General features: G+C 47.3%; 1 pseudogene; it reads left to right on the top strand.

Moving 5' to 3' along the window:
• The first annotated feature begins 573 nt into the window (after nt 1–573).
• On the top strand, nt 574–2,152 carry LOC114686412 (annotated as a pseudogene).
• The last annotated feature ends 5,889 nt before the right edge of the window (nt 2,153–8,041 follow it).

Below are 8,041 nucleotides of genomic sequence, written 5' to 3'. Positions count from 1 at the left end.
TGTCAAGTTATGAAATCAGCCTATGTGCCTATCAACTGATGCATGGATAAAGAAAACATGATGTGTATATGTATTTTAATATATTTTATTCAACCATGATGAATAAGATGATGCAGAGAATAAAAAACAACACCTGAACATCAATATATTATGTGAAATAATTCAGATTCCGAGAGACAAATATCATGTTTTTCTCATATGTGGAATCTAGATTAAAAACAAAAATGTGAGATTACAGGAGGCCTATGAGGGAAAAGGAAGGCGATGAAGAGAAGGAAATGGGGTGTTCAGGTCAGAGTGCATTAGATACTCACATGAAAATATCATGATGAAACACTATTATTTTTATAATGAATACTCATTAATAAAAGGCCGAACAGGGGAAATATCAAGCCAAAGTTTATAGGTAGGCTAAAGGATACAGAGCTGGTGATGGAGACAAAATTTCAGTTCTCACTTCCTCAACTCTGTCCCCCGCAGTTCTGCTCTGTGTGCCATATATGGCGTGGTCCCAGACATCGCAGTTGGTACAAAGTGCTCTTCTCCAAGAGCATCAACGACTGCCCCTTCATCATGAGCAGCTCGGCTTCAGCAACCCAAGGAAGTGATAACAAGAAGTTCAAAATGACAAGAGGAGCACAGGGGTCCCTTTCAGAGTCATCCATGTCCTTAAGCTACCCAGTGATGTCACTGAGGGTGAGGTCATCTCCCTGAGGCTGCCCTTTGGGAAGGTCACCAATCTCCTTATGCCGAGAAAGAAGAACCAGGCCTTCACTGAAATGAACACAGAGGAGGTTGCCAACACCATGGTCAGCTACTATATACATCAGCACCTATGCTACATGGACAGCCCATCTACATCCAATTCTCCACCTACAAGGAGCTCAAAACCCACAGCTCACCCAACCAGGCATATGCCCAGACAGTCCTGCAGGCCATGAACTCTGTGCAGCTCAGAAGCCTGGCCTTGGCAGCCTCCACTGCTGCCATGGATTTCAGAATTGACAGGCCAGAGATTGGTGCAAAGGATCATTGTGGAAAACCTCTTCTACCCAGTGGCCCCGGATATGCACAGGATCTTCTCTAAGTTCAGCACAGTCCTGAAGATCATCACATTCACCAAGAACAACCAGTTCCAGGCACTGCTGTGGTATGACCCTGTGAGTGCCCAGCATGTCAAGCTGTCCCTGGATGGCCAGAACATCTACAATGCCTGCTGCACACTGCACATCGACGACTCCAGGATCATCAGTCTCAATGTCAAATACAGCAATGACAAGAGCAGAGATTATACTTGGTGCCACATGCCTTCTGGGGACAGACAGCCTTCGCTGAACCAGACCATGGCTGCAGCCTTTGGTGCTCCCAGCATAATGTCAGCTTCTCAGTATGCAGGAGCTGAGTTCCCTCCCACCTTTGCCTTCCCTCAGGCTACAGGCCCCTCTGTCCCTAACTTCCCCAGAGTGTTGCCCTGCCCCCTGCCCCCATCTTCTGCTGCTAAAGCTGCTGCAGCTGCTGCAGCTGCCAGCATGGCCATTCCAGGTCTGACAGGCTGGAAGTTCTGTCCTTCTGGTCGGCAAACTGAACCCTGAGAGAGTCATACCTCGAAACCTCTATTCTCTTCCGTGTCTATGGAGAGGTGCAGCGGGTGAAGATTCTGTTCAACAACAAGAAGAATGCACTTGTACAGATGGCAGATGGCAGATGGCAGTCAGGCTCAGCTGGCCATGAGCCACTGAATGGGCACAGGGTGCATGGGAAGTCACTGCATATCACGCTATCCAAACATCAGAATGTGCAACTGCCTCATGAGAGACAAGAGGACCAGGGCTTGACCAAGCATTATGAGAGCCTACCTCCACACCTCTTCAAGAAGCCGAGCTCCCAGAACTTCCAGAACATGCCCCTCGCCCTCAGTCACCCTCCACCTGTCCAACCTCCCACCCTCTGTGTCAGAGGAGGACTCAAGAGCCTCTTCTCCAGAAATGGCGGTGTCATCAAAGGTTTCAAGTTCTTCCAGAAGGACTTCAGGATGGCACCGACCCAGATGGGCTCTGGGGAGGAGGTGGTGCAGGCGCTGATTGAACTGCACAACCATGACCTGGGTGAGAAGCACCACCTGCATGTGTCCTTCTCAAAGTCCACCATCTAGGTGCCCCAGGGCCTTCAACAGCTTCCCCTGTTTTAGAAAAGCCACTTTAAAAAGCAGCTGAAGTGACCTTCTAGATCACAGATTTTATTTTTTTAAAGAGAGATCAGTTTACCTGTTTTTTTTTTTTTTTTTTTTTTTTTTTTTTTTTTTTTTTTTTTAAATAAATCTAGCTCACCTTGCTGTGGTGGGAAATGGCTTGGGCCACAGAGGCTCAGTCAGGGCCCAGCACCATACTTAGAGGGGCTCAGGTGTGAGGCCACAGCTGTACCCCAAACACAGCCACTTTCTGGTGCCAAACAAAACCAGCCCGCCTCGGGGCTGCACACCCACCCTCTCAGGCCACTGGTCTGTCTCTAGAGCTGCAGGGGAGCCAGGTGGCCTGCACCACAGGCTCCCTATGCTGTGCAGAAGCTGGACTACTGCCCCCACTCTTATAATAAGGTGACATGATTCTCCCATGGCCCTGGCCAGCCCTGGGGGTCCAAGCCATCCTCAGCTGCCCAACCTCATGTAACTTTTGTATTCTATTTTGTGCAGTCACAGACACCTGTGCCTAGCAATATTTCCACTTGACCAAATACCCAAATCTTTTTCCATTTATATGCAAGAGATAAAGTTTTAAGTAATTTTTTAAAGCAATGAAACAATGGTATGTGTGTACTCTAAGCTTCTGTGTCCCTGCGCTTGTCCCTTCCTTCCTGGTGACCAACTTGGAGGTGGGGCCCAGGCCAGTGCTGCTTCTGCCTGGGGAAAATAGTTCTGAGACCACTGGGTTCCTACCTTCGAATTTTGGACTAGAGTTTTGTTTTCTGCCTGCCTCTGACCAGGCCCAGGTAAGGGGCTGACCTCTAGGCCTTAATGCCCCCCTTAAATGCCCACCTCCATGCCTAGCTTATCTCTATGGGAGGGTTCCCTGGACTATTGTTCCCGGGACCAGCCCTGGCTACATTCCACCCTGTCCCAGATGGTGTGTTGGGGGGATTTTCCATCAAAGCAGTTTTCTAACCTGAAAAGGAAGTTGGAATGAGAAGAGTTGAAAGAGCTCAGAGATGGTGATATGAATGTTCTGGAGGTTCTATGGCTGAGTCTTGAGGCACACTCTGGCAAATGAGAGGCCGGGACTTTTTAATGCAGGGTGCATAAGAATAAGGACTAAGGGGATGTGTGGGGCACCAGACAAGTGACCTGAAGTGAGCTGAGGCAGGCAGAAGAGACAGGTATGGGCTGGAGCTCAGTGGGTCCTGTGTCCCTGCTGAGGACTCAGGAACATCTTTTAGACATGTAGTCTTGGTGGCAACTTCCGTACTTCATCTTGTCATGTTGGCATCCAATGACCTGCCATGTAGCAATTTATGAAACACTCCTTTCAGGAAGGAGAGGGGAAGTCACAAATTGAATTTACACATCTGAGAAATTTGACTTATTAGGATTCCTGAGAGCCCCTCCCCAAGGTTATGGAAACAGTGAGCAACTGTATCACTAATGACAAGGGAGCTGCCTAGAGGAGATTCTGGAACTGTTGAGGTGCCTCTCAGTCCTGCAGACAGCCCCGAGTTGTAACTTTCAAGAGTGGTCACGTGTGTTGGGGTGGCTTTTCTGTGATACAATGCTAGTTGAGTCACTTCTGCTCCCTATAGTAACTCCTTCCACACTCCCGTTAGTAACCCTAAACAAAAACTCACTGGTTGGCCATGGTCACATTTGCTGGAACCATTTACTTTGGTCTATCATGATTTCCTCTCAGGGTGAGTAGACTGTGTTGTGTCTCACCAGGGCAAGTCTCACACAACATCCTCCACACACTGTGTTCTCTGTGTGCTCTCCTACTCAAGAATGCAGGATGTGAGGCAGTGGTCTCTTAGGGAGCATGCTGTTGCTTTATAGACAGAAATCTCAGTTCCAAATTTGAATTTCTATTAATAGCAAGTTCCTTACAGCACACTTCAGGGACACCTTTGGCACACCCCCAAAGGAGCAGCTGGGACCTAACTTCTGCTGTGTGCCCTAGGACAGCCTTTAAAGCAGTGGTTCTCAGCCTTCTTAATGCTGTGACTCTTTAACAGAGTTCCTCGTGTTGTCATGACCTCCAACAAAATTATTTTGTTGCAACAGTAATTTTGCTACTGTTATGTAAATATCTGTATTGTAAATATCTGTATTGTAAGTACACTGTATTGTAAATATCTGATATACAGGATATCTGATATGCAACCCCTGTGGAGGGTCATTTGACCCCAAAGGGGTTAAGAACCACTGCTTTAGAGGGATTTAAGCATCAAAGGCAGAGAAGTGCTGTGTTTATGTTTGAGAGACTGGCAGCAGCTGTGTGCAGCAGAGCTCTGCCCTGCCTGGGTTGCAGATCCAAGTCCTCACAGCTCCTCCATCTCCTCTGTCTCTTTGCATCCTTTCATCTTTCACCTCACCTTCTGTGATGAACGAATCATAAACTGCACCCTGCTCTACTGCTCCTGATCCCCAAGAAGCCTTCTTTGTAGACAGATTATTAAACAGCACTTGAATATGCCAGACACATGTATTTCTGATCATCTAGAGAAAAGCGGGGAGCTGAACTAATCCGTTATGATCTTACCTCTTAGATGCACTTAGGGATGTCTTTCTAATTGGCACCAGAGCAGAGGCACTGCAGGCCACTGTGGGCACTGCTGCCCAGATGAGATGTAGACATAAAGGCTAATGGTGGCTGAGAAAGATGCTGAAGTGTATCAAAAAGAAGGCGAATACAGCATGTTTGTCAGATTTGGTCTTCTCTGCACATATCTGAATCTCATGTGTATGTGTGATGTGTGTGTGTGTGTGTGTGTGTGTGTGTGTGTGTGTGTGTGTGTGTGTACATGGAGGTTTCTGGGTGTCAGTGAATATATGTATTGTATAGATGTATACAGAGGCTAGCGATCTTTCCTCAGGAACTAGCAAACTTGTTTTAAAGATAAGGTCTCTCATTCGGAATTCACTGAGCAGGCTGTGGTGGCTGGAGAGCTTCAAGGATTTGTCTGTCTCTGCCTCCGAAGCACCAGTATTGCACATGCATGCCACCAAACCTAGCCCTTTAATATGCGGTGCCGGGATCAAACCCAGACACTTACGCTTGTGCAGTGAGCACTTTACTGCACAAACCATCTCTCCAGCGGCCTGACCTTCACCCAACGCCGTATCCATAGGCTGCATGCCGGTCCATCTCCTCCCCTTTATGACTATTTATTGAGTTATCAATGTGGTGAGGGCTTAATCTATGGCAGGTATTGCCTGTATCGTGTTTACACATGAACGGAACACAGTCCCCACTGTAACAAAGCATACAGCAGAACCAGGAGAAGGTAAATGCTAGACAAACATACTATTAGATAAATATATCATTTGGAATTGGAACTGCCATGGAAAGGAAATCCTGGAAGAACTCACTGTGTACCCACACTTTTGCCTGTGGCTAGCTGTCATCGGCTCTCCCAGCAGATTACCAGGCTTTGTCTTGGAAACTACTGAGTTTCCCACAGTGGCTGGTGTGGAGTCTGCCTATGTGAGGAGATCTCTGGGGCTGAGGACTAGTAAGTGGTTTTGCCCAATTATCTCCTTCTCCAAATGGACACTAGAAGGACATGTTGTACAGATGGGGTCTCACCAGCCAGGCAAGTCCTTGGATCAGGCACCTATGCTCTGACCTTTCCTTTTCAAGTGGTAAGAAAGGTAGTCTTCCCCTGGGGGTCACACAAAACCTAGCCAGCAAGCTTGCACCAAAACCCCCTAATGTCACATAAACATAAGATACTCCATGTATGTAAATTCCATTCTTGTGACAGCTGCAGATGAAGAACAGGGTGTGACTTAGTAATTTCCAGGATGGAAGCCTTCCTCAGAAGCCCTCCAGGCAAGAATCTGTATGTGGCAAACAGGGACTGCCACAGGCTCCAGAAGCCAGGAGAGCCAGTGGACTGTCTCCCTCCAGAGCCTCCAGAACAAACCAACCCAGCACATCTGAAGTCACCTCCTGTGCTGTCATATGTTACAGCAGCACTAGGAAACTAATAGAAACCGCAAATGACTTCTTCTCATGGATCACCCGTGACTTCCTTAGTCCACAAACCTTTTATGCTCTCTGCTCTAAGAAGCCAGGGCTCCTGTCTTGGTCAATGGGATCCCTCATCTTGGTGACAGTTGTCTCCTGCATGTCCCACTCCTTTGAGCCGTGCTGTGGTACCATGCTCCTTTTGTGTGTGTGTTTCCGCACGGTCACCTGCTTATTTTCCATACCTCATGTCTTGTTCTGTGGAATGCTACTGTTCTCCCTGTCCAACCCGCTCATACCATGTGTGGTTCTTCTTCTTCTTTTCTTTTCTCAGACTTTTCTCAGACTTTCCCCATTGTGTGTACTTGCCTGGCACAGTGCTCTGTGTGTGTGCCTGTGTGTGAGTGTTCATGTGTGTATGCATGCATATAGATGGCAGAGAAGGATCCTAGTTTTTTCTGTCAGGCACCTTCTACCTTGTTTTGTAGACAAATTTTTCTTTGGGCTGCCAGCTCTCAAATAATGACACAAAGGCTTCTTATTAATTATGAAAACTGGGTCTATAGGCTTGTTCCTAACTAGCTCTTATAACTGAAATTAATCCACTTATATTAATCTATGTTCTATCATGTGGCATTACCTCTCTTGCATTTTGCATCTCCTGTTTTCTCTCACTGTCTAGGAACTCTTATTGCAAGACAAACCTTGAAAGGTTACATGAAGCCGGGCGGTGGTGGCGCACGCCTTTAATCCCAGCACTCGGGAGGCAGAGCCAGGCGGATCTCTGTGAGTTCGAGGCCAGCCTGGGCTACCAAGTGAGCTCCAGGAAAGGCGCAAAGCTACGCAGGGAAACCCTGTCTCGAAAAACCAAAAAAAAAAAAAAAAAAAAAAAAAAAAAAGAAAGGTTACATGAGCCACCACCAATCAGCTCTGGTGGCTGGCTCTGCCCCCCTTGGTTCCCTGAGAGCCTAGCCTCATGCCTGTGAGTTTAAGGCAGCAGCTCTGGGACGCTGCTGTGTCCAGGATGCTGCAGGCATTTTTACCCAGCACCCTGGCTGCTCAGGTGCTCTGCTGCACAGCAGGACCTCTTAAAAGAGCCTCTGAACCTCTGTATGCTGAACCTACATGAGAGACCAGTTTCTCAGGCCCTATGTTTGGATATACATGCCCCATGTTGGGCACCATATGTAACGTGAGAAAGTGGTCTCTTGGTAGGCTCCCTGTACAGAGGTGTGGCTCTTTTAAGAGGCCCTGCTGTGCAGCAGAGCACTTGAGCAGCAGCAGGTGTGCTAGGTAACAATGTTTGCTGGGGAGGTAAACTTGCCAGCGTGAGGTTAGGCTCTCAGGGAACCCAGCAGGGCAGAGCCAGCCTCCCTGTGGCAGCTGGCTTGGCTGTTTAAGGTTTGTCTCGAGATCAGAGTCACCAGCCAGATAAGGAATAAGATAGAGGTAAAAGCCACATGGTGGAATGTAGATTAATATAAAATATGGTTTAATTTAAGTTATAAGAGCTACTTAGGAACAAGCCTGAGTTATAGGCCTAGCTTTCATAATCAATAAGAAGTCTCCATTTCAGTATTTGACAGCTGGCTGGCATGACAGAGACTGACTCATTGCATTGCTTTTTTCAGAAAGGGCCTCTCACTAGCCTAGACTGGCTGGCTCATGAGGCCCTGGGATCCTCCTATTTTTGCTTCTTCAGTATTTGGGTTACAACTACATGCTTTGCTTGGCTTTCTTCCCTTCTTTTTAAACATTGATTCTGGGGATTGAACTCTAGTCCGTAAGTTTTCAAGATAAGCACTTTACTGAGTGAATAATCACCCTGTTCCTCGAATGTTTCTTAATGTCTGTAAAGAAGAGGCTTT

The sequence above is a fragment of the Peromyscus leucopus genome, chromosome 15 (assembly GCF_004664715.2).
Source record: "Peromyscus leucopus breed LL Stock chromosome 15, UCI_PerLeu_2.1, whole genome shotgun sequence".
NCBI lineage: Eukaryota > Metazoa > Chordata > Mammalia > Rodentia > Cricetidae > Peromyscus > Peromyscus leucopus.
This window is presented reverse-complemented; position numbering and strand designations above follow the sequence as displayed.